Source organism: Harpia harpyja, chromosome 23 (assembly GCF_026419915.1).
Source record: "Harpia harpyja isolate bHarHar1 chromosome 23, bHarHar1 primary haplotype, whole genome shotgun sequence".
Lineage (NCBI taxonomy): Eukaryota > Metazoa > Chordata > Aves > Accipitriformes > Accipitridae > Harpia > Harpia harpyja.
The window spans coordinates 434,378-461,677 of record NC_068962.1 but is presented as its reverse complement, the minus strand read 5'-3'; the positions used below and the strand labels follow the sequence as shown (position 1 = coordinate 461,677).

The 27,300-nt window shown below is 38.2% G+C and overlaps 1 protein-coding gene across 9 annotated transcripts in view; it reads left to right on the top strand.

Annotated features, from left to right (window-relative positions):
- Nucleotides 1–27,300, top strand: part of ATF7IP (activating transcription factor 7 interacting protein) — a 115,116-nt gene that overhangs the window by 20,217 nt on the left and 67,599 nt on the right. The window lies entirely within an intron of this gene.

Sequence of the window (27,300 nt, the reverse complement as noted above, 5' to 3'; positions counted from 1 at the left end):
TACAATAGGATTGAAGACTTATTTAAAAAGGTCAAGCAGGATGACCTAAATAACTATTTAGCCTCACATAGATTCTGCGGGAAAATAATGGAGGGACAACTGAGGGATTTAGTAAATGCAATTAATGCTGAGGTGGTTTAATGGAAATAAAACTTTATTTAAAAAAAAATGCTAATGTAATTTGTTTTAGAACAAGGTTCCTTGGTGTAAATGCCTTGATACAGGCTTTTTCTTAAATAACAAACAACTCCCTGGGAAAAGGCACAAAAATCACTCTGGCTCAAGAACACAAAATTGTAAAATAATTTAAAAGTTAAACCAATAATTTAGGAAGGGACCTCTGGAGGTCATCTAGTCTGACATCTTCTTTAAAGCAGGGTAACTTCAAAATTAGACCAGGTTGATCCAGGGTTTGTCAAGGTGAGGTTTGAAAATCAGCAAGGGTAGGGATTCCACAACCGCTCTGGACAAGCTGTTTCAGTGTTTGACCACCCTTGTGGTGAAGAACTGTTCTCTGTATCTATCTGGAATTTCTCTTGCTGCAAGTTGTATCTGTTTTCTCTTGTCAGTGTGCTGTGCATCTCTGAAAATAGTCTGGCTTTGTCTTCTCTATGAACACCAGTTAGGTTGTTGAAGAGAGCAATTAGTTCTCCTCACTTAGCTATCTGTTCTTCATGCTACACAAACTGAGCTCACTAGTCTCACCTCACCTGTCATGTTCTCCAGCTCTCAACCATCTTGATGGTCCTCCACTGGACCTACTTACCAATATCTCTTTTGCATTCAGGGTCCCAAAAGTGGATGTACCATACTTGAGATGTAGCTTCACAGGTGCATAGCAGAATGGAATAATAATTTCCTTTGATGTGCAGGCTAGGTTTTTGCTTATGTAGCCCAGTCTTGAGTTTTAAAAGAAAGCATTAGTGTAAAGCAGTAATTCCATTGAATATGTTGTGGTTTAACCCCAGCCAGCAGCTGAGCATCACGCAGCCGCTCACTCACTCTCCCCCCACCCACTGGGATGGGGAAGAGAATCAGAGAAAAAAAAAAAGTAAAACTCATGGGTTGAGATAAGAACAGTTGAATAGAATAGAAAAGAAACAACTAATAATGATAATAAGAAAAATAATAAAATGACAATAATAACAACAAAAGGATTGGAATATACAAAACAAGTGATGCACAATGCAATTGCTTACCACCCACTGACCGGCGCCCAGTTAGTCCCCGAGCAGCGATCCCCCCCACTCCCCCCCAGTTTATATACTGGGAATGATGTCACATGGTGTGGAATACCCCTTTGGCCAGTTTGGGTCAGCTCTCTTGGCTGTGTCCCTTCCCAGCTTTTTGTGCCCCTCCAGCCTTCTTGCTGGCTGGGCATGAGAAGCTGAAAAATCCTTGACTTTAGACTAAACATTACTTAGCAACAACTGAAAACATCAGTGTTATCAACATTCTTCTCATACCTAACTCAAAAACATAGCACTATACCAGCTACTAGGAAGACGATTAACCCTATCCCAGCTGAAACCAGGACAAATATGTTTCTTCAGAAAGCAAAAATGACTACTAAAATAGGCTCTCCCATCCAGGGCAGGGAGGAGAGGAGTAATGGGAAGCTGGAGGCAGAGCAACTAATATTTAAAAATGGTCCTTTTTATTTTTTTTCCTTCTAATTACACTGTGAGTAAAGGAAGCAGTGAATCTTTCTTGTGTGTTCTGTCTCTTTCCAGAAAGACATCTAATCTTGATTTAAAGACAGGCTCAAAAGAATGGCCAACCTGTGGGACTTAGATGGCATGTGGATTTGGAACAGCTGAAGTGTGACTTGCCCACTATGGTGACTCTGCAGCTGGGTTATGTGGCATAATGCTGGCATGAAATCTTTGGTGTAATCTACATTTCTGGTTATTGGATACAGTTACCTAATAGGGACTGCTACAACCTTTATCACTAGTTTGGCTCCAAGCTGGTTACATGCTTAGCCTAAACCATGCCCAGCCTTATACTGATGTGGTGACACCCCACAAAGGTTGTCTAGATCTTCTGCCCAAGAATAACTTGTGGACCATCTCATCTTCTGGCTCTTGGCTAGATAAGATACTCAGATGATGAGGTCAAGAAAGTTAGCTGGCTTTGCGTTAGCCGAGTGCCTTTCTGGTTTCAGCAAACGGATGGCTAGGGGCATTTAATGGTCTGATGAGACTAGATATGGTTTCTTTCGTTGTCATGCTTTACAATGTCTTCCTTAATTCTAGCAGTTTGGTATTTTTCACCAGGCATGTTGCAGTGATTCTGGATACTTTTGTTGTTTTCCCCTGCCCCCTCCCTTCTGAAAGGACAGTGGGCAAGGCTTAATCTCCATGCAGGAAAACTTGGTAACTGTTGAATGAAAACCCTTATGGTCAAGAAAAGTAAAATCCCTAATAATATTCAGTCATCCTAGTGGTGTGTAGTCAGTGACCTTGTCTTCTTTTTACTTAAAATTTGATTTCTGTTTTGTTGTGGGTCTTTTTCATAAATTATGGTCAGACCTGCCCTAAAATTTCACCTTAAGTGATGTTTTCCTTTTGCACTTAAATCTGCTTTGTTGGGTTTTGGGTTGTTGTTTTTTTTTTTTAATCAAAGAGGACAATATTTAAAGCTGTGAACAGTGTGACTTCTGTACTGCCTTGTTTTAGAACTTCAGTGACATAATCAGTCACAGGCATGGCTATCAGTTGTGGTATAGGCCTGTACTCTGTGTGTGTTGGGGTGGGAGGGGAAGAGGTCCCTTGCGTTATCCATCAGCAACCTCTCAGAGGGAAAGGTGAAGCCTTTTTTAGCTATTCTGAATAGATCTGAACTCTACTTAGGAAAGATCAGCTAATCTATGCTGCAAATAATGAATGTATTACCTTTACTGAAGATAGTTATGACGTTTTCCGGCTTTGATTGAGGTAGAGCATCAGCAACTTGCAGTGCACACAGTGGTTTCATTATGGGGCCAAGAAGGGGAAATTATGAAGCTCTGTCACACCTGGATTTGCTATCACAGGATGTGATGGAAAGAGAATTCTCGACATGCTGTAGCCCAGGATTTTGTTCTGACTGTCCTAATGGCATCCACATGTTTGACAGCAGCAAGGAGAATCAAACTAATGTCTCATGAGCTAGTTCTCAAAGTGAGAAAGCTGTAGAATTGCATCTGCTTTCTTTATTGGCTAGGATAAACTGAGTATCATGTATGCCAGCACAAGAGCTGCATGTGTGTTCCAGGAAGCATTGTTGACAGTATAAGGCAAATATTGTAAATAAGTTGCATTCTCCAGGATAGGAAATTATCAGTCAACTCAATAATGGAGGAGAGGCATTGCAAAACAAAGTCCAAGACTGTTCATTTGGCACAGAAAATCCAGCTATCAAAGTTAAAATGTTAAAACTTAACTTTAGCTCCACTTAAAGTAGATGGTGCAGGCTATCAGTTGTTTTGGACATGCCGTGATTATTTCTAACTTAGTATGGGAGGTGAGCTTCCTCTAGGGGGAAGGCTTTGCTTCCATCTTCTAAAGAGAATTGATTGTTTCTAACAAAGAACTAGCATTTATTTAACAAGGATATTGGAACAACAACCTACAGAATAATGAAAGCACTTTACTGATGCAAACCTGATAAACTGGCTGATACTTGAGCTGAACATTATTTATCCCTTAACACCTACAGTGCTGTTTGCTTGTATGCAAAATCTGACCAGTTTTTAATATGTAAGCTCAGTTTGGGGGTTTTTTGTTTGTCTTTTTTTTAATCTGAAGTCTGTTAATGAAAGCAGCATGTATCCCTGACTTATTAGTCCCTGTTGTTGCCAACTTTCCCTAGAGAAAGACTGAAGCACTTTGGTGATCAGTGCTGTAGTTATGGCAAAATGGAAAAAAAACTTTTCTTCCCAAACAGCTGTGGTAATTAACTATTCTGTTCAAATGCAGCATATGTAGTAGTTTGAAAATTATTGATAGGATCTTTTTCTTCACACATTGAAGGATTGCTGCAATAACTGCTGTAGCTTCTGCATCACTTGGGAAGGCTATCATACTGTTAGCAGCAGCTTCCTCTTTGAGAATTGTGCACTTTGAAAACAAGATGGAAATTCTCAGGATTTGTTGACTATTTAAAAAAAATACGTTAGTAACTGTGTTCAAACTTTTAGCTTCAATCAGTTCCGAATAATAAAGTCAGCTTACAATTGTTTGAGTTTTGAGAAGAAACCATTTGGGTGTCCAGCGCTGCTTTAATGATCGTCAAGAAGGCTGGCCCAGACGAAGTGTCTGCACAGGTACTGAAGTCAGTGAGCACTGAACCTGAGTCAATACTGTGAACCTGAACACACAATACTAGTATGCTGAGATGTGGAGCCTAGTGCTTTGACACTTTAACATACACAGACTAGGTCTACCCAAAACCACAACGACCAGATGTAATTCTAAAATTATAAGGTATCTCTAACATGAAAGGCCAAATGCATAAAATGGCAGTATCTACTTCCCAGGCCTCTTTTGCATTATGCTGTGCCATGTGACTAGTCAAACACTTATATGCAAATATACTGTGGTCTGGATATAATGTTAAGAGATTTCACTAAACTTTTGCATCTGGGTACCAGTTGTGGAAGTGAGAAGGTTTCTGTGGACACCAAACTAAGCAGATACTTTCGAAGCTTTATAGTTTTCTCAAAGAATTGCTTCTTGATTTGCAATACAGTTTTAAGTTCCAAGGAATAGAGGTGGTTTATATATAAAGCATTTTCAAGTTGAGAGTAACTTACAGCTGGATTTCAGTCTTCCTATTTAAGATTCACAAGTAGATTGTCATGTTCTGACAGAACATGACAATGTCTTGTATTTTACAAAAGATGAAAAGCAGCAGCTTGTTTTCTGCTACCTATTAAGCAGGTGTTTTATTTCATGAATCACTTCATTACTGTGCATCAAATCATTTATTTCTTTGGGAGATCAGTCACCAGATTAAAAGTGTTACATAATTGGAAATACATAGTTGGAAGTACAGTATTCCAGATGAGTGGTTTCTCAAGGTCAGTCAAGAGGTGAAGTGATTTGATTTTTTAATTTTTATTGAAAACATCATGAAATTCCTTTAACTCTGTTTTGGAAAGGTAGGGGATCATGAGACCTTCAAGATTTGAATGCAAAATCTTTTTTTAGGCTCTTCTGAGCTATTATTGTAGAAACTAGATGGGAAAAAAAAAAGGCTTATTGGAGTAAAAATCTGGAAGTGATACTGATTTGCTGAAGAGCTCTTCACCTCAGTCCTTTTTAGAGGTTAAATAAGCCTTCCTTTATGCACCCATGTACTGTGCCCTTTGGTGAAGCACAAGGATAATTCTGAATTGGGCTTTGCTTTTGATGTATTAAATGTATAAAGAAAATGACATTTTAGGGGTTTGAGTCCCTTAAAAGTATACCACAAAGTATTAGTTTTATTACGTGGCTTAGGTAGTCCCCAAGAGACTTTCTCTACAGCAGCAAAACCATTTGTTGGTAGCTTGGAGAAAGGAAGGAGGCATTTGCTGTGAGTTTCCTACACTTCTGGAATTTAGCACTGGTTAGTTTTCAAGGATAGGATTCACTTCACAGGCATAGTCACGTAGAGCCATTTTAGATGCTCTAGGATGTGACTTCTGCATCTCAGCAGGGCAGAAGGGCACTGGTCTCCTCTAGGTCTTGTGTTACATCTGCTAGCTTCATGCAGATTATAGAGCATCAAAACCAGCACTAGTTGCCTGTACTTAAGCTACTGAGTCTCATTCTGTGTGTTCCTAAGTTCCTTGAACTTTCACGTTTGCCACAGCTTACTATAACCTCTGTCTCTGCATCCTGTTGTCCTTAAAGTTGGAAGGTCTGAGCACTTTAGAACTCTTCAAGTAAAACATGGCATTGTGCTTTGCTTAAACTAAGATGCATGTGTTCGGATAATGGAGCACAAGTAGTTCCGTTTTTCCCCATCAAAATATACCACTTTCTCTGTTCTGGGCTCTCGTATCAAATCATTCAAATTTATAGGAAATGGATTCTAGAAGCACTGTCTAAAATTTTTGGTGATTGATATTTTCTAGAAACTGCTTTCATAGGAGAAGCATTCTAATCCTCAGCAAAAATGCTGAAGCACTGAAATAGATCTTTTTGCTTTGGTTATTTGGGGGTTTTGGTCATGCTTATTTCAATATCCTTCTGAAAAAAAGAGTACACAAACGGCGGCATTTGGAATGAACTTGTAAGTTGTGGAATTTTCTTAGAAGTAATGAATTTATTAATGAAAACTTCCACCCTTCAAAATGAATTCAATATCTGAATAACATTCATAAATAATAGGGAAGTCCCTTAGTTAGTAAAGTATGTCTTGCACAGTGTTATAATGGCCCTAAGATCAAGAATTAAACCTAGGATATTCAGGATCAATGTTAAGCTTCACAGAAAATCATGCCGGATCATAGGAAGTCATAATTTGACAGTCATCGAACCTTACTTTTTCCCTCAAATAATACCAAGTAATCTTACAAGAAAAATATTTCACGTGGTTTTGTTCCAAAATTGCATGAAGTGTATTTTCAGATGTATTAGAAATCTTTCTCTCATTCTTTATTTTACTTGAAAAGCAATGATCTTGTGAGGTGTAGATTTTAAGATTATGAAATACATTCCGTATCCATTGTGAAGTTGAAATGTATTGTCTTCTTTAAAAAGCATAAACTGGATAAAAGCTGTCTTTAAAAAATAAATGTATTTGCTTTTTTATTTACTTACATGTGTTACTGAGTCTTTCACTTGCACCTGCTGGCTAGCTGAAGCTTTTTTCCTAAGAAAATGCAAGAGGCAAGACTCTTCTAGATCCCTTTGTTGCTATTCCTGACCTTTGGCAGTAGAGTTTGCAAAAAAATACTCATCTCTGTATCTCACTTCACAGTCAAAACTGAGGCAGGGCATAATGCTGAATTGACAGGGCTAAATTTTTGATCAGTAGTGGAACTGAAATGTAAACAACATCGTCTTCAGCACCAGTCTGGTGCTTTATTTTCCAGATCATAGTATCTTGTCCTAAAGGTAATGACACATCCTCCTTCATGATTTGTCATTGTGCCTATGCATGCACACACAAACACATGTGTACTATGGGTAGAAAACAAGTATTAGAGTAATCCCAAAGTTTTATTTTGGCGTTGTCCCCACCCCCCCGCAATTTTATGTGATTGAGAGGAACAGTAATTTGGCAACTTTTTTGGCCAAAGCCATATGTATCCATGGGGATACACATGTGTTGTCCTGCCAGCAGAGAGGCAGACTTTGCCCTGAAACTCCAGTTGTCGAGCAAGGCGTAGAGGATTTGTTGCAACTACATTCTTGTCCCAAACACTTCTGTTTTGTTCTCTCCCTTTTTTGCTTTCAGTGCTTCACTGCTTTTATAGACTGGTGCATCTTTGCTAGTGAAGTTCCGCTCTTGGCATATGGAGACTTTGGAATCTCCGGGCCTTTGGCCTTCACTGTACCTCTGCCTCTGGATCTAGTGTGAATCTTCACACGTCCCCTCAGACTGACAGATGTTGAGAATGTATCTGACTCTACTCAGAGCTGAATTCAGTATGTATGCTGTCTGCTTCATCTCACCTTCACTGCCTGGATAACCTGAATGATTATGAACTTTGCAGTATTATGGATCTTTGTGAGAAATCAAAGCCCTTCCTATGGAACCTCAAATTTGAAGAAATCTTGAACAGAGAAGCTGAAAAAGCCACATTCTCAAAAGCAGAGAGCGGTTTCCAGAACAAGATGATTTTGCAAGATCTGAGCATTTTGACTTAATTTTTGGTGAGACTGCCTCTATGCCTAGCAGTCCTGGTTTTGGCTGGGATAGAATTAATTTTCCTTCTAGTAGCTGGTATAGTGTTACGGTTTGCATTCAGTATGAGAAGAACGTTGATAACGCACTGATGTTTTCAGTTGTTGCTAAGTAATGGGTAGTCTAAAGTCAAGGATTTTTCAGCTTCTCATGCCCAGCTAGCAAGAAGGCTGGAGGGGCACAAGAAGTTGGGAGGGGACACAGCCAGGACAGCTGACCCAAACTGGCCAAAGGGGTATTCCATACCATGTGACACTGTGCCCAGTATATAAACTGGGGGCAGTTGGCCTGCGGGGACTGCTGCTGCAGGACTAACTGGGCATCGGTCGGCGAATGGTGAGCAACTGCATTGTGCATCACTTGTTTTGTATATTCCATCCAATCCTTTTATTATTATTATTGTCATTATATTATTGTTCTTATTATCATTATTAGTTTCTTCTTTTCTGTTCTGCTAAACTGTTCTTATCTCACCCCATGAGTTTTACCTTTTTCCTTCTGATTCTTTCCCCCATCCCACTGGGTGGTGGGAGAGTGAGTGAGTGGCTGTGTGGTGCTTAGTTGCTGGGTGGGGTTAAACCATGACACTAGTCTGGTTACTGATTATCTTTCTGGGAACTGAGACTTCTAGAAGGGAAGGAAGCCTGATGAACAAAATAGTTCCTTTTCCAGAATACCCTTTGGTGCCAAATGTTCTGGTTTTTTTTAGGGTTCTGTTCATGGCATGAGAGACCATTACTTCCTTAGGTGCTTCTGTGCAGCATTCTGACTGTTCCACTACCCGTATGACTTTGAGGCAGAGAAATGAATCACACTCATATAGTCTTTTGATGCCTGCCTTAAGACATGTTTCAGATGTTCTTCAGGGTTACACTCAAGGATATCCTCTAGGATGGTCAGATTAAGGACATGTGTCACTCCCAAGCAAATGGTATGGAGGGGATTATGAGATACTGTTTCAGACACAAAGAAACTGCCTTTCTCTCCCACATGAGAGAGAATCAGCTTCAGCCTGTCTTGTCCCATTTCATAACTGTCAGTAGCACCTTCCTCAGCCAGAATTGGAGAGGCAACCATGTGTTACCATGGCATACACACATATCTATTTCAAGCCTTTAGACAGATTTCCTTACTTCAAGGTAATTCTGATACATATATGGAGTTCTTCCCTGTTACTGTGCAGGTGCACACATTTTCTGGACAATGCCAGAGGGAAGGCCTGCTCCTGCTATCCTCAATCAGTGTAGGAGAGCAGATTGTTTTTTACGGCAGACAGGTGATTTGGGTTCATTGCTTTATCACAGGAGTGGCACAAGCACCATGCTTCTTATTCAAAAGTAGATCAGCTTGCTGGTACTTCTGCCTTGTTCTCTTAGCTTAGATACTGGGAAGCTTTTGGCAACAGAATGGACAAAAGAATAATAGGGGGTGTTCCAGGATGAAATTTTTGGTGTGCTGCTGTGATAGATCTCATCCCTCATAATTTCTCTATTTTTCTCAAACTACTTGGTAAGCCAAAGGAAGTTGAGTTATCCACACTGTTTAAAAGAATATATATTAACTGCTGTGTTACATGTCTGCCTATCGAAGGTCAGTTCTTCTCTACATGGTGTTGAATTGCTTTTGTGTATTTAACCAATCTATTTCCTCTGCTCTAGTTGTGATGGCTTAGTGAGATGTAAACATAGTCTCTGCCCTAATAGCTTAGCAGCTTGAGTCCAAATCTTTAGATGAAGTCTTTTTTTTGTGTGGCTGTTTGAGGGCGAGGGAGAGTTACGGTGGGCATTTATGTAGTTCATATTGTGTTTTCACTGAGCAAGATCTCTAAGGAATTATTCTAAGTTTTCTTCTTGGTCACAGTACTTAATCTTATTTGGAAGGTTTCTCTTAATTTTTTTTGAGCATTGGTTTCAAGTGCTGAGGCATCTGTAAATATATTTGATGTGAGAAGAGTCTTAATTTTTATGTGTGCTGAACCAAGACTTTATGGAAGTTTTCTCACCTGTTGGTTTTCATTACCAAAAAACCCACAAACATTGCATCTGTCCAAGAACTGTTCAGTTGAGTATTTTATTTTGCCAAAGCTTGCAGAGGTGAATCAGTTAAGGATGGTCACAGCTTTTCTGTTCAATGAAAGCTGAATCTATTCTCTAGAGTGTGCCTGTCATTAAATGTTTCTTCAGGGCAGGTCTTTGGAATTAGGTTAAATATCAAATGTCTAAAGAAAATACTGTGATGGGTAGAACAGATGATTCTTTTCAGAACCTGCCCACATGACGTTCTGAAAGTGTTCCACTGGTGCAGTGAGGTGATTGTGGACTTCTTCAAACATAAATTTGCAACTATTTTGAAAAGTTTTATCAGTAGTTGAAATTCCTTGAGATGCAGATTTTTACCATCTCTGCCTTCATTTGACTTCCCAGCAGTCTTAAAGGAAGACAGAGGTCACTGATGGAGCTGGGATGGCTTAGTTTGGGACAGCTGGTGTATTCGCTGTTGTTCAGCTGTACAGATTTTTTTCTTGCTTGACAGCTTTCTGAATTTTTCTGGTTTGCAGTGACACTTCAAGACAAAACTTTTGCTAGTTTTGGTTTATCATTAAATACCTCATAATGCTGAACAGCTAAGACATCTTTGTGGCAGTAAAATTGCCCTGATGAGCCAAAAGCGTGGGTTTTTTTTAACTCATTTGCTGTTGAGCATGGGGAAGGGGGGTGCACAGCTGGGTGTACAGGGAGGAAGAAGTTGAGTTCAGAGTTTTGAGTATGTAGGCATACAAGATAGAAAATGCATCTAGAACAGCATAGCTTAAGGAACTTCCTATATAGGTAGACACACACACCACCACCACCTCCCCACCCCCCCATCATCTGGCGGTAGAGTACATAAGCCACCGATGGTTATGGCTTGAGAAGATTGAAAATGAACTGGAAATAATCTAAGCTGTGATTTCAACATTTTGCGTCAACACTGCTTAAGCAGCCCTTATAACTTCCTGGTTCTAGCTATTTGTTCCTAGCCTTTGCCATCTTGTTCATTATGTTGGCACAGCAAGGACCTAGATCAGAAAACTGATCTGAAGGGCTACTAGGGAGGAAGCTGGTTCACTGGCCCACTGTGCTGTGTTTCACAAACTGTTCTGCCAACATAGTAGAAACAGAATAGTGTGGAAGTGGGGGGCTGAGGAACGTGTGTAGGATTTGTCACTGCAAAAATGCACATTGATCCTTTACTTCAGTGTCAAAAATCCTGTAAATATGTGTGGTAATCGTAGAACAGAAGTTTTGATGGTTTCAGTGAAGGAGCATATTTTACAAGGACAGAGAAAAATGAAGAATTCTTTGTTTCCAAGGGCATTACATAATCTTTGTGTGTTAAAGTTTTGCTTTTGGTTTGGAGGGAGTTGGAGTCTAATCTCTCTTACTGAATTTGGAAAGTATTCTTATTATGTTGGCTTTACAGAAAGCTATGTCTCTGTAGAATAACACTGAGAAAGTTCTAGAAATGTGTGGAAGTTGTGGTGTAATGTGAGGTGGTTCTTTCTCACACTGTCATTTAGTCTGACTGAATAAACACCCTTCTATTTTCAAGTCTAACTTCTGTTGAAATGCTTCCTGCCTTAGGTTCGTCTTCCTTTTCATTTCCTCAGCTTACTCAAATACAGTGCAGAAGATGAAGAAAGCCACAAACAGAGAAGCAAACTAGATTTTATCTTTTCTTAAAATTGAGCATGTAGATGATCCTTTTTTTTTTTTTTTTTCCTTGGAAAAGTCTCAGGTCCTCTAAAGAGTTCAGACTGGAGCAGGACTTTTTTTCAACCTTTTTAAGGAAGATCTTCCAAGAAGTGCTGGCAGACCCTCTGTTGTAAAACCTCTTCTGCTTAAAAGAGAAGCGACTCTTCCTTGGCTGGATAAGAGTGGAAAGATGGAAGAAATTAAACTGACTGAAACAGTTACTCAGCTCTTTTGAAGCTACTGTGGCAGTAAGGGGTTGGCCAACAGGATTCTGAGACAGAGTAAGAGGCTCTAAAGCTCATTGCTCGCTCTTCCTTCCAACCTTCATCATCTTTGTACGGTTTCAAAGTGAACCAGAGTTGTGTCATGCCAGCAATGTCAGCCTAGTTTCATCTCAGTTGAGAAAGAACTCTGATGGCTAGTTTTGCATCTCATGGTACTCTGGTACTCTGGTTGTAGGCTAAACACACTCTGTGACAAAGGATCTCCACTGAACCAGGCAGAGGTGTCTAGGAGGCCCCTTGTGAAGTCAGTATTTCAAACATGCATAAGCCTTTGAGTTAAAAAGACTGCTTGAAAGGATAAACCCAGACTCCTGCCGTCAGAGGACTCCTATCTCAAATTCTGCTCTACGCAATAAAAAGAATCTGGAAAGACTAAATTTGGATCTTGCTGTGAAGCAAAAAATGTGCAGCCCCAGCAAAAAGAATAGCAAAAAGGATTGTCCCTTTCTTCAACTACTCTGAGATGGAGAGTGAGAAAATCCATCAAAGTCTGATTGACAAACTTAGAAAAACAGCGAAGGAAGCAGTTTTCTGTTACTGTCGTGAGGATTTTGCTAAAACATGCTAAGCAAAATCTGTTTCTCTCTATTAGCATTTTGGAGAGAATATCCTAATACTGTCCATCAGAAAGTGTAACTACCTCCAGTTCTGATGTAGTTCCAGAGAGAAAGTTACTTGGCAGGAGAGGTTGTGTTGTCCCTATCAAACTATTCAGTATTAAAAAACAACAAAACAACTTTGGTTAAGGAAGTCTCTACAAAAGAGGAAAAGCATATTACTCATCCAATCTGAGGTGGAATCCTTATTCAGTATTATTCTTTTTAGATTAAAAAAATTTCACGTTTGGGATGAAGGCTTCTTCCAGGCAAAAATGAAAGACTGCTAGGTATTATAATTATACTGTTCATTCAAAATAAGATTCTTTATCCCTCTGTAAGATGGATATGCTGATACAGAAAGAAGATCTATTGCCAAACTACCTCATAAACAATAAAAAGTGGTTTTTTTCTTTTTTCAAGGGTTACTGTGATTTATGCTATTATAGCCACATTTACTGTAACAACCACTTCATTTGTTAGACCAATACTAGCATAGATTAATAATCCAGTATTTGCTAAAAGGTGGGGGAAAATTTAACTGTTAATCTAGGCTCAATGCCAGAAAAGAATCTTCGGGTTCTGTATTTATAGTCAACTCAATTTTACAACAGTTCATTCCCATTATGATACCTACAAGGTCTTGCCATTTGAGGAGAACTACTATGAGCATTTTAGGAGGTTGGCAGTATTGCTGATTAACATCTTCATGCCATCCTTTTTGATGGCTTCTTTTTGAAGTCTTTTTTGGAATAAAAATGTCACAACTATAAAGTAGAATGTTCTGTTAACAGTTTTCTCATAGATGTGCATGCGGGGTGTCTTTTAACACTATCCTGGCACACTCAGTCTTGAATACTCACAGAAGACTTCACAGAAATTTGCCTTATTTCAAGGGAGAAAAATAGAACTTACAGGGAACATTTGTCCTCTCAAAACAAATAGTTTTTTAAAATGTCCCTTCAAGGGTCAATAGTTTCTTATGCAGACAGTTGTCACTGGAGCTGTACAAGATTTTAAAGCAGCTAGTAACAGCTTCCAAAGAAAATTGATTAGAATGATTCTCAGGAGGTTATCCAGTTGAATAGCTTCTGCTACCCTTTCCTCAGTGTTCTATTATTTAGAGAAATTCTTCCCCAGGAAGGTCCCATGGTGATGAATGAATATGACCTGGTTAATATTCACCTTTTGGGTACATAAATAAGATAGTTTTATAGTCACAAATGCAAACTTGGAGAGAGATGGTCACATACAGAATTGTCAGGAGAGTCTGGAGTTACTCTGCAAAATGATCAGGAAACAGCTCAGCTATGTTATGTGCCAGCACGTGAAGAAAGGATGTATATTGGTGTCTTCAGTCATTCAAAGAGAAATTTAGCCTTTGTTTTTTGGGATGACGTGAAACTGCAGTCCTTTCTTTACAGGAAGCAAGGAAACAAACATTGTGGCTTGGTGGTTTACCAGGCAAAAGTCAGCCTGTGGAGGAGCTACATTCAGAATATTCCTTTTGATATTAAAGGTTTCTGAGTAGAACCTTTCTGGAGGTTGAGCTATTACAGCTAAACTTAAATCGTCAAAATTTAAGACAGCTTTCCTTTGAGGCTTTTATACCATTTGTCAGTGGAGGCTTTGCTGAGTAAAATTCATACTGTCTGCTTCTGGTGTCTAACTCTGGGTGGCATTTGGGAAGCTTTCTAGACAAGAAAAATGGACGTTTATTGTAGGTGATCACTCTGAGTGACTCTGTGCGGATGCATTTTTCTCCATATAATTTTCTGTGGAGTTTGGAAAGGCAAGCAGTCTAAAATAGTTGATAAATTCTTCATGTATTTCTGTGTTTGTGATTATGGTGCTCCTGGATTGTTGCTTCATCAACTGCTTTTCTCCCTCCACAATAGTAAAATTAAAGATGTTTTTTGTAGAGCTATTTTGAACTCTTCAGACAGCAGTTTGGAGGAGTCTTTTACAGACCAAGTATTAACCACTACTGAAAGTGCTGGCAGTATCACTATAGCTTGGCCATTGTTTTTTAGGTCCAGGCTCAAAAACTTTTTATGGACTGTTCTGGCACATTCATTGCCAAATAATATATTGGTTAAGCTAAACTTGCAGCTTTTTTTTTTTTCTTTTTTTGTATTGTATGCTACTGTGAATGCTAGTTTGATGTTTTATGCAGACTGTCAATGCTTCATGAATTTGTAATGTTGTCTTCTTTATTTTTAAAGAATTGCAGTAGCAAGAAAAACAATGACCTCATTACTGGAAGAAATGTGTTTTGCTTTTGTTTACTTCCATCCTTTCCACTTAGGAATGCAACTCGGGCATTGGAGGTGGCTCTAGACCCGCTCTTTCTGAGTAGAAGGAGTCGTGGGTCGTAGGAGGATCGTATCTCTAGATATATTTCTCTAGTTCACTAGGCTAGTGTCTACGATCTCACCTAAAGTCAGCATCAACAAAACGTTGCTGGCTGACTACTTCTGTCCAAAAGTTCACTGCCAGCTACCACACACAGTTGATGGTGTTGAGTTACTGCAAGCTGGGATTGATAGCTGTCTTTGAAAAGAATTCCACAGGGAATAAAAAAAAAAAATAAAACCTATCATCCTAGACGTGAAGTTTAAAGCCAGGAATGCCTTCTTGAGTGTTTCTTCTGCATCCTGCATAACTGCAAGCCTCATTGGGGTAATCAGTGAAGAACCTCTTAACTCAAGACATAAATATTTCTGGAAGTGTAAGCTGATCTCATTTGAGGCCTGTAGCTTCATAGTCTAAAAGGCAGAGGTCTTAATTTATCAGATGGAACATCTCTGCAGTCTTCCTTTTTATTTTGCATTTGTGTCCTCTAAGAAACCTAGCCTGAGAAAACCTGCAGCCTACTGTGTTCAAGAGGACTGTCAAGAGGACATTTTGCATATCATTTTTTTCTACTTTCTTCTTCAAGGACCTTTCTCTAAGAAATTGAGGCAACACAAAGATGGATTCTTTCTTGGTCATGGAGAAGAGATGCCTTCAGACTACCAGTTTTAATTTCATTTTCTTTTTTTTTTTTTTTTTTAGAAGTCCACATTCCTCTGTAATATTAACAACAAGCTGGAATTCATAAAAAATATTTCAGATTCCTAGTACTAGTGTTTTGCTACAGGTATGGCTGTTGACATTTGGTCATCCTGCAACACAAGATAAATGCAAGCTACTTGGCAGCTAGAGCACTTTGTTCATAGAGGCTCGTGACTGAAAGGTTAATCCACGTGACATCACCATTGTAAGTAACCAGCTTCCTTTGAATAATTTTAGTGATCTTTATGGTTTGCTAATCACAGAAATCCAGTCTTCAAAGGGACCTGTGTCGATAAGAATTTGCAAGAAGAATGACTAACTGAAGGGAAGCTTTTTAATAAAGAGATATTGGCAGAAGTATACATAAGATTTGTTGCATGCATGCAGCATACCAGACTTCAGAAGTCCTCCGCAAAAGTACCTCTATGCAAAAAATTTTTTAGAGTGGATTGTATCTAGACCAGAGACAGTGTTATAATGTCAGCTGCAAGCATCTCGTCAAACCCTCACTTGTCAAATGGGTGAAAAAATAATGCATGTAGCATATCTATCCTTTACCCTTATGAAGGCATTTGGAAAAAATACTTCCAGGTGGAGATGGGCAATCTAGCTATATGATCTTTTAAAATCATGGAATTTCGTTTTCCCTGAAGATGCTTAAGAATGCTCTGAGAAATAAGGTCATCTAATTGGTCAGCCAGGCAATTCTGCTTTCCCATGAGAGAGTTCGGGTACTGACAGCGTAACAGCAGTGGGTTTTATATATTCATAGAAAGGGAAGAACCAAGTCCTTGTTCTTTCAGAGCCATTATGTCTGGATTTTGAAGCAAGGTAGTGTTCTAAGACTGGTATTTTCAGGGGGTTGTCCAGAAATGACTCTAAACCATCTCTTTTCTTGAAGACTACGTTCACATATGCCTCTCGATACAGAAGATCCTGAAACAAAAGAAATGTCATAATAGACTAAAAATTGGTCATGCAATTTCTGTACACAGAAACTTATCAGTTCATTCTCAGTGTCTCTCTTGTTGATGTGGTCTGGCAGCATATCACCCAGAAGGTTCTACTATAAGTCCTGAACTAGACTTACTTATATAAGAAATAAAAATGGAAACCCTCTTTCTCCACAGTGTTTCCTTTGTCAATCTCATACTGCTTCGAAATCTTCTATGACTTTCATTTTTCATAGTGATACAAAACTCTAGTTGACTCCTTTTTACTAAGATTCATATTGCAGGGTGAGAAAGTGCAACAGCTGGATTACTTTTAGATAAAATTTTTTTACTGTGTCCCTGAGACATGTAAGATTAGTCAGGTTTGTTGTCTCCTATTTCAGATGGTTAACTAAGCACTTGCTTTTATCCCTGATCAGTTTAAGCCTATGATTTGAAGAGCTGTTGTCTGAAGTGCTTGCATGATTCCACTTATTTAGTATTTCATAAAAATATAGCTATTTACAGTTTTCATCCCAAGACCTTATACCTAATTATTAGAATTTCATCCTCTCCTCTTTCTTCTTCAATCCTTCCTCAACCCAAAGGGAAATGTCACAGCATATAGTTCACATAACAGAACCCTTACTACAAGACAATCGGGAATGCTTCTTAATGCTTAAATGCTCCTTAAGGTCAGGAGAGAGTTTATGAGAATGGGACTCTATGTATGAACATCGATGAAACTATATAGGATGGTGCTGCATAGCAGTGGTGGTGCTTATTCTGCTAGAGTTCTGGAAAAGTCATTGCCTCTTTTGAATACTATTACCACATTCAAAGTGTGCAGAGTAACCGTGTGGGGCATAGGATGCTGTCGTGTAAGGCATTGTTCAGTAGGAAGCCCCTCTGGGTTAGATGACAATCTGTGTGGGCAGTCTCTCAAGGAGCAGTTACCTCATAGCAATATTATCCACAGAAATACACTGACCGCATGGATTTTTGCAGTCTGTTTTCTTTTCCTGCCATTGTGGAATCTGCTGCTTGATGTCTGCATATTGGTAGGGTCACTGAAGGTTGTTTAGACTGGTCCTTTTTTGGTAAGAGGGAAGGACAACATGTATAGGCTCCTGTGTTACATTCTTTGACTGAGAGGGTGCAATCTCATTTATGAAGTGTATGTATTCCAAGAGTAGAATAAATCTAGATAGTATGCTAACTGCTCTATGGTTTGAATTTTTTATTACTGTTGTTACTATGAAAGTCTTTACTTTCTGTTCTTGCTTACCTTAAGTGGAGAAACTAGAAATCAGAAAAGGCAAGACAGCTGCTGAAACTGAGTGGGGTTTCTGCAGCACTATGATGGCTGTTTCTTGCCCCATACAAATATTCTAAGATATTTCATCTGCAGAAGATACACATAGATATTTAGAAAAGCATAGGAGAAAAGAGGCTTTTCCCTCTCTCTCGCTCTCTTTTTTTTTTTTCTTCTTTTTTTTTTTTCCCCCCACCTCTGATTTTTGATGGCTTAGTGTGCAGACTTGGGGAAAGAAGTCTTTATGGGAGAGGATCACCAAAACAGAATTGTATAGGCAGATTCCCATACATAAAGAAAAAGCACTCACTGGTCCCTGTAAAATCTACTTGATTGCATTTCATAAAACAGTTGTGAAAAGCTCACTTTTTCATTTGGTATCTGATGTTATGCAATCAGTGCATTACAGGTCTTTGGAAAAGGAGAGGAACAAGATGGAGATTATTAAAAGAGCATTAGGTTCCAATGAATACTCCCAAATGGCAAATGTCAAAATGGAGATGAAACTAAGAGATGTTGCTTAGCAACTGTGGTAGTCTCTGGTGGCCACAGATGAATACAGTGAGTGTTTACAGCAGCAGTGCTGCTGTAAAGTGAGCCTGTCTGAAGAAGGATGTCTAAAGAAGCTAATTTTCCTCATGAAATTCAGTAATGATTTCTTCCTCATTCTGGTGATGCTTCAAACTACCTTTGTCAGGGATGGGAAACAACAACTGGCAATAAAACTGATTTTGCAAGTTGATGTTTTCCTAGTGGTAAACAACACTTTCTGTCAAATATTTTGGTATTATATTTTGTATTGTAGTACCAATAAGCTCTTGTATTTCTGTTCCTTGACTTGTCTTCAGAATTTGAGGCAGGATTACACTGGTTTAGTTGTGCCTAGGCTATAGTAGCAGAACTGGGAGAAAAAAATATTTCATTGTATCTGGGGATAAATTGCTTTCAATTATTTATTCTTGTTGTGTCTGCCCTAATATCATCTGTGACCCTTACAATGCTCCATGCTGTGCATTTATTCACTGTACTGTGCCTTCTTAGAGAACTTCTGCAAACCCTACTGGCAGCAGCTTCATTTCTTCTTTCCTTCACTTAAAGATTTCCTAGTGCAAACATATTTTGAAATCTAGCTTCCTAGTTATGCCACTTGTGAACTGTTTTGAACGTTCTTTTGAAATGAAATTTTGCAGGTGGAAGACTAAGATGAATAAATGGGATGTGAAGGTTGAAACCTATATATGAAAGCACAGTCTAAATTTGTGGAAATTCTAACAGTACTCATTTTAATGAACAAGTTTTGTAGATGTGAGGTTCTGAATCAAAAATGCATTCCATCGCCTCGCACTTTAAGTTTATCCTGATGTTTTCACCTGAATTCTTTGAATTTAAAAAAAAAAAAAGGACACCTAAAGAAGTGCTGTGTTTTTGACAGGCGCTTTAAAGTCTCTGTCAGTTGCTCAGTGTCCCCTAGTCTGGACTTCTGAAAATAACCTTCCCCTTCTAAAATGGGATCTTTAAGCCTTGCAGTGTACCTTGCCCTTAAAACAACAATGTTGTAATGTAGGGTATTCATAAATACAAATTCTGATGCATACCCTCTTTTTTCATTACTTCTGCTTCACCCTTAAGTATTAAAACCACTGTCTTTATCTATTTGCATCTGAAGAGTTTTGTAAGATCCTGTTAAAATGGGTATTCCTTGCAGTGTCTTCAAGTATATTTCTCTATATTTTTATCACCAGCATTTACTGAATGAATGGTTTATCTCACCATGTCAGAATAGTAAACAGTCAAAAAATGAATTCAAGAAGAAGATGCAAAATGAAGCTCTGATCGTATTGGTTGACCAAAGAAAGGGAATTCAGGTACTTGGAATTCACTTCTGCTTATTTCAGTCTGATCTTCTACTGTTTGTATGTATTTTTCAGCTTCCATATACAAGAATTGTGTTTAAAATCCTATGCAAATAAAACTAGATCCTTAAGTTCACAACCTAATTACCATCTTTTGGACTTTTCTCACTGTAAGCCAGCTGATCACATTTTCTCCAACCATACATATCGATATAAATACAAAATATATAAGGTATATAAAATACATTTTATATATGTGTGTGCGTATGCATATAACATTCAGAGGAATACTTTTTTTTTTTAATGGCTTAGCTTATTGGTAGAAGATTGTTTAGCTTGAAAGGTACCTCTTCAACTCTGCAGTTACTGCTCTGTTGCTGAAGATGTAACACTCCTTCAGAAGACTGGTGGACTAGTCATCTGTCCACCTTTAAAAGTCCTATTTTAGAGGGTTTTTTTTAATATCTGGCAGCTAATGCTGATCTTTCGGTCATAAAATCAGTCTTATGGCTAAGTTCATAGAATAGCCCAGGTTGGAAGGGACCTCGAAAGATCATTTGGTCTAACCTTCCTTGGGAAAGGGGGCCTAGATGAGATTATGTAGCACCCTGTCTGGTCTTACCTTGAAAGCATCCAGTGATGGGGATTTTACCACATCCCTGGGAAGTTGTTGCAGTGAATCCTTGTTTTCACTGTAAAAAAATCTTTTTCATATTGAGACAAAAGTTCTTCCTTTTCATGCTTCTTTACCCACCAATGGATTTCAGCTAAACTTCAAAGTTATAGAAACCTTGAAGTTGGTTCCTACAAGATTTATGAAAATTGTTAGTTGGATAGAAGTAGGAGGAATCTCAAGTTGGTGTTCCTACTGAGGTAGAGGTAGGGCTTTTATACAGTAGTTTCTGCTTAGTAACAGTCAGCTCATCAATTGGCACATGTATAACTTTGGATGAGCCAGAGGAGATGCTTTCTTGTCTCTTCTGGGAGAATTCCAAAGCCTGTGTTGGCAAGAATAAGTTATGCAGAACTGGAACAATCTCCTGTTTTCATAGTTTTATTTTTTAATGTGAAAATATGTAGAAAAGACTTCCTGATTTTGTGTGCATGTATGTTTTTTCTGCCTGCTTATTGTTTTTTCTTGCACATAACCACATTTTTAAGGTAGCCTGCAATGGTATCAGTGGAAATAAAGCTTTTTCATTTTGCCTTTTTGTTCTGGATGGTACCAGAGAATAGAAGTGTAAATGCTTACATTGCATCTTTTGGAGTCGCTATGCTCATCTTTGTACTGCTTGTCTTTAGAACCAGTTAGTACTGACCTATCCAGAGAGGATGCTGTCCAATAGTGAAAACTAAATCTGTGCATTGGTGGCACTTGCACAGGTTACTTCAATTATGTTTAGCACAGCTGAAATACTAATTTTGTTTGAGGGACAGAAGACTCAGTTTAGTTATCCAGGCATATCATGCAAAAAAGAGACATCAGTTCTTCAGGTTATTTCTACTACAGGTTTCACTCACTGAGAAATGTGTTCGGAAAGGTACTAATGATCACACTGTTGATCTTTCTGTATTTTCACATGTAGTATACTGGGGTTTTTTTGTTTTCAGTGGTGGGCTATCAGCTTGATCTTTCTGAAAGAGCTGCTAATAAAAGCAAACCTAAGTAGTTCGTTAATGTTACCAGTTGTCATGTAGAATAACTAGGAACCTTCAATAATTGTAGGATAGCCTAGGAACTAGGCTCCAAAAAAGCTTAAGTGCTAGAGGACTAGGAGTTTACCCTTGCCCCCTCCCCCCGCCAAGGTAAAATATTCTGAAAACATTTTGTTCGTCTCAGGGCTTCTATTAAATGCAGCTACAAGATGTTTACAAATCAAGAAATGGCACAGGAGTGTTGCCAAATGCAGTCTTTGCTGTGTGTCCTTTTTGCATTAACTGTATCAAATAAAATATCTTCCTAGTTTCATTATATTTATCAAAGCACCTTAGAGTACTGCACAGATTCAAAACACAGGCTTAAGTGGTTGTGGTAATAGGCTACGAATGTAAATAAATGTGGGCAAAAAAGGGTAGATGTCACTCTTATTTTTTCAGAGAACATCAGTTTTCTTTAGAGTAATCTAATGCAAGACCTGATCTTACAAACTGAGTTTGGAAAGTAACTAGTTTACTGGTGTTTTACTGTTATTTTTAATCAAGACAAGGCATAAATGAAATTACAGTAGGAGAGACTAGAGAGTTGCAAATGGGGGGGGGGGGGGGTTCTTGTTGTTGTGGTTGGCTGGTTGGTTTTATTTCCAGGCTTTTTGTCTGATCTTGAGTAAGCCAGTTAGCATTCTTTTTCTATGGCTCAGTTCTCCATCAGTAAAATAAGTGCAAGATATATGCATTCAGTAGAGGAATAAGCCAAGTCTTTCTTAGCAAAGGAGTCATAAAGTACCAAGCATAATAAAAGTAAATTTGACTACTTGCTCACTCCGGTCATAATTAAATTTTTTCATAATGCAGCTAGAATTAAGATTCCTATCTCCTCTCTGTCTCTCTTTCTGTCCCTTCCTTCTCCCTACCATGTTTCCACTTCCCTTGCATGAACTACGTGTTTTTCTTTCTCCAGTAATCTTAAGTCTGGGAAACATTTGATCTCAATGAAGTCTGTGTAAGGACAGAAAAGATAAACAGGGTAAACCAGCTTTGTTTAAAATTGTTGTTGGAGGGAAATTTTATTGGCTTTTTTTATATATTAGAATTTATTTTCATCTGTTTAACAGCATTTTTTAATCGCTGTTGAATTCATGCACAATTTATTGTCTCTGCCTGGTTTCAGATTTGGTACTGCAGTGTTTGAAATTCTTCCTTAGGGATTCAAGGAGTGAATGCAATCAGTTGAGATCAGAATGATCATATCTAGAATATTTATTGGAAATTATTTCAGTATTATAAATGTGACAGAATTTCTGCATACCTTGTTCAAGATCAGTATTTGATATCTGGGTTGAAGACAGGTGTGACTGCTGGTAACCAGCAAAAGGAGAGAGTCATCTAATCCAAACTAGTTCCCCAGTAGGTGTATTTGGAATGCTGTGCTCCAAACTTCTCTACTTCTGTGTGTTATTGTTTGAAGTGTGTGTCGCCAAATGATCAGATTGGTCATTGGATACTAGTCCCCCTGAGACAGGGAAACTGCATCAAATTTGAATTACTGTATTTGTAGGTGACTTTTGGCAACTTAGTACAGCTACGTTATAGTTTGCTTAGGTTAGATTCTTTGTTGTTGTGTGTATTTTCAAATTATCTTGGAAGTTATAATCTTTACAAGTTATTGTAATCCCTAGATACTAAATGCTGATAAGCTGCACAGGAAGGTACATTTATTATTTGTATTTACTGTGAAGTCATACTGTACTATGTAATTAAAAACCACAAATGATTACTTGTAAGCTGTCTTAATACTTAGTGAAGAGGTTTAGATGAGCAAAAACTCCAATTGTTTGGTATATGCCAAGCAGAACTAGTGTTTGGGGTTTTTTTTCCTGTTTATTTTTTTCCTAATATGGTTTCTCAAGCTTTGTTTTGGTTTGGTTTTTTATTTTATTTTCAGGAAAGAGTAGGGCCAGGGAAATCAGTTTTCTGTCTTTGTAGCAAAAATTATGGGGGGTGGGGGGAGGGGAGAAATGCTTCGATGCTGTTAACCTCTGCTAAAGATTAGAAATTTTCTTCTGAGTTTTGGGATAATTTGTGACCCCTTCAGGGGTTACTTCTCCCTGTCGGTCCTTGTCACAAATAACTATTCTCTTTGATTATCAAATGCAGACACATGAATTTTTCAAATCATGTTTATGTAAGATGTAATTAGTTTTAGGCTAAGTCATTTCAATCTTCAATAGTTATATTCCCTTAAGGATACTCTGGCACACTCTACATGGATTTTTCTCAGCAGTGTGACCTTTTTAGTTGATGCAATACTCAACTTTGTGATGGTGACACTTTGTGTTTGTTTGGGATAGCTGAATATTAAGTAGAGCCATCCAAACCAGCTGTGAGTTATACTCGTCTTTAATTCATTTTTCTGGTATATTTAAAATAGAGACCAAGTCACTAAATTAATGGATAATCCAAATAGATTAGTGAGTAGAGAATTTCTACAGCTGAAATGCATGTAACTGGCTTCCTGTGACCAGGAAACCTTGAGAATGTTATGGAATAAAGTTTGTCATCCAATTTAAAGTACCAAAGTAATGTTTAGTAATACTAAACATACTTGATTACCATTAGGTCAGTTGGCAAAAAGCTTAGTATGTGTATATATTTATATGAGCCACCACAAATAATTTTTTTCTTTTTTAAAATAAGAGAATAAAATGTTTGCATGTACTGCAGGATGTTCACTGAAATGTTTTTAAAATGATAGGGTAGTATGGATTTCCATATTTTCTGTACTATTATTCATGGTATTTAATTCATAATACCCAGTATAATCAACATTTGTTATCTGTAATTGAGTACATAAGTCTGGAAGTATTTAAATAAAACTTCACATTAGGAACTTGGTATTGTCCATAGAGCAGACGCAAATTCTGTCTTCCTTTCTTCTTAATACTCTGTCCAAAAGAAATGTGTGTTTCAGGGTCCTTCCACCACTGTATAATCTAGTACAGTCCAAAACCAGGAGTTAAATTAGATCTTTAATCTGCTTCTTTACAGCACTTTATTTTTGAAGCTTTCAAGAAATAACTACATATTATTATATATGTAAATATTATTGCACCTATTGCTTTTTTTGTCAGAGTAGTTATGAGCATTTAAAAATAATTAAGAAGACATATACTTGAAGGTATCAAATATATTTCATCGTGGGAATAGCCTCCTTGCCCTGTCCCTAAAAAGCCTGAATAACCAGATGAAGCTGACTTTATGGGACACCTGTAGTGCTTTGTCAACCTCTGGAAGGTCTGGCTGTCCGTTACAGCAAGTCCTTGACTCATACATGCCCACCTGGAAAACCAAAGGCTGTTCTGTTGCATGTTCTGGTGCAGCAGCCCTGGTGTTCCTGTGATTGTTTTGTCAGCTAGTTCAAGGAGCTGAGTTTAACAAACCACTGATCCTACTAAATATGTATCTGGAGGTTAAGCTCCCTAGTCTAGCTCAATGCTGTAGTTGTACAGGTAATGTAAGTTGGTATTGAAAGGCTGGTATGCAATACACTAGTCTTGAAGCTGTTCTCTGTTACCCCTTCTGCCCCATCTTGTGCTGGCTTAAGTGTTAAAAGCACCTGCATGGTTAACAGCATCAGACAGCTGACCTGGGCTGAGGCTTTTTTTTTTTTTTTTTTTTTTACTTGCTGGATTGTTTTGTATTTGCTAGGTTAAACTAAAAAGTTAGCTTTAACGTGGCTGAGGTCCCTGATGTGAATTCACATGCAACCTCACCAGTGCTTGCATCATATTCTTGGTTTATTTTATCCTTCATACGCAAATGTGACTGTGTACTGTGTAATGTAGTATCAACACACTTTATATGGAGTGGATGCAATTTTGTTACTAATGTTCATTCAAAAACATTGATAGGAAGAATAACTTTTTTTTTTTTAAGAGCCAAGTACAAAAGGATTTTCCCATCAACTTAGTGATTACTTTCAGGACATTCCTCTGGTTCAAGTATGTTTGTTTCCGAGTGCGACGAGCAAGGGAAGTCAAGCAGTCGACTCAATGTGAGTGATAAAGCAAGCTTCACTTTACTGCAAAACCTTCACATATTTATAACACAAAGTTATATCTTATACATACTTGTCCTACAATCATTGGCTTAGCTATATGCTTGTCTTACAATCATTGGCTTAGCTCTAAAGGTTACATTATCATACTCCTCCTACTTGCGGTTACTGCCTTCGTGCCTGGGCCCGGGTTCCATCCTGTTTTTCTTATACAGTACTTCCTTATCTACACAGTACAAGGTCAGTATGACCTTCTTTTCTTCCTTGTCAGCATGACTCGGAATTTTCCATCGCGGCCTAGTCTGGCTTTATGTTCAGATTGGTAGAACAAAGCTCCTCCATGGAGCCATGACCGCGCTCCCTCAGCCATTCTCCAACATCCGAGTATATAACTGAATTGACATGAGCGTATTGGCATTAGGTGTAAGTCAGCACCTCAGAAATCAAGGCATATCGTGCCTTGCTGCTTGTTTAAGGTGCTGCTGATGCAGATAAATACAACTGTGCCACTTAGAACTAGTGTGACATTATTTCAAAATTTATACCTACTTGCATTTAATTTTAAAAGCATGGCGAGAAGATACTAATGAGAAAAGAGAGACTCTTATACAGTAAGAATTAAATCTAAGATGTTGCATTTGGTCTCAAAACAACTTGGGCAAATAGTGAGATCATAAGTCTACTGATGATGCAGCAAGTATAGTGAGAAAAGAGGGGTACGCTGAAGGTTCTAGAAAGGAAGACTACAGCAAGAATCTATACCCTTTCAGGTTACTTTTTGTCATCAAAACCCATTTCAAAACTAGTTCTATTGTTTTTAACATTTATTTCCATGATTGGAACTACATTAAAAAAAACACCTTGTGTTTGTCCGCTTTCTGCTTCCTGTTCCTTGGTCAGTTTAGCAAAGAATTAATTCAAGTCTGGCAATCTGTCTGCAGAGCTTGTTCTAAGCATGCTTAAGCTGAAGAATCATCTATGTTCTGGTTGCTTACGTGTTTGAGTTTAAAGTGCAGTTTGGGTAACACCTCGGGTAGTTTTTCTTAAGTCTTTACAACTTTGAGACATGTGGCAAATCTTTTCCTAGCAGCAAATACAAAAAAAAAAATTGTCTTCCCATTGACCCAAGACAATTTAATCTGCCACTGTACACTTTTACTAGGGTAAATAAATCTTATTCTGTTTTATGCTTGGTACAATAAGAAATTGACTGCCATAGAAACTTATTAGAGAGTGACTGCTTATTGTTGTAAAAACATGAATTACCTGCATTATCGTTCTTAGTGTATTAATACAGTGCGTTACCAGCACTGAAAACACACTTTTTAAATTTTTCTTTTGTATCTAGTAATGAATGGACTATTAGATTGGTAAGTTTGTTCTTCAGTTCCCATCCTTTGCCAACATAAGTTTCTTTTGGAAAACATTTAGCCTCTGATCAATGAATAACTGTCTTGTGGGCAGTGGGAGCACAGTTGCTAGTAAAATTTTACTAGCAGTAGCTAACTAACATCTATGGAGTAAGCTACCTTACCTTAAAGAAGGATGCTTGTGACAAATAGTTTTGACAGTAGGTATGGGTAGTAAAGGTTTGGTAAATTGTAGCTTTTACAACAAACTGTTTTTGGTTTGGGGGGGGTGTCCTTCTAATGTTATTTTGAAGATTTCTTATATTCAGATATTTTTCTTCCTTCACTTTAACCTTTCTGTTGGGATTTCTGGTTAATTTCTGTGATTCTGTTGAGTCATTCAAAAGCTATCAACTGTTGCCAGTGGTCACTCTGTGACCATCTGCATTGGCCGCCTTTCTTCCTCCCCTCCTTATTTAATTGCAATGGCCTTGTGGAAAATACATTTTTACATACCAGAGGTGCTTATGTGTACCTTACGCATCAGATGGTGCTTTTCAGGCTGCCAAAGACCTGGATTAGG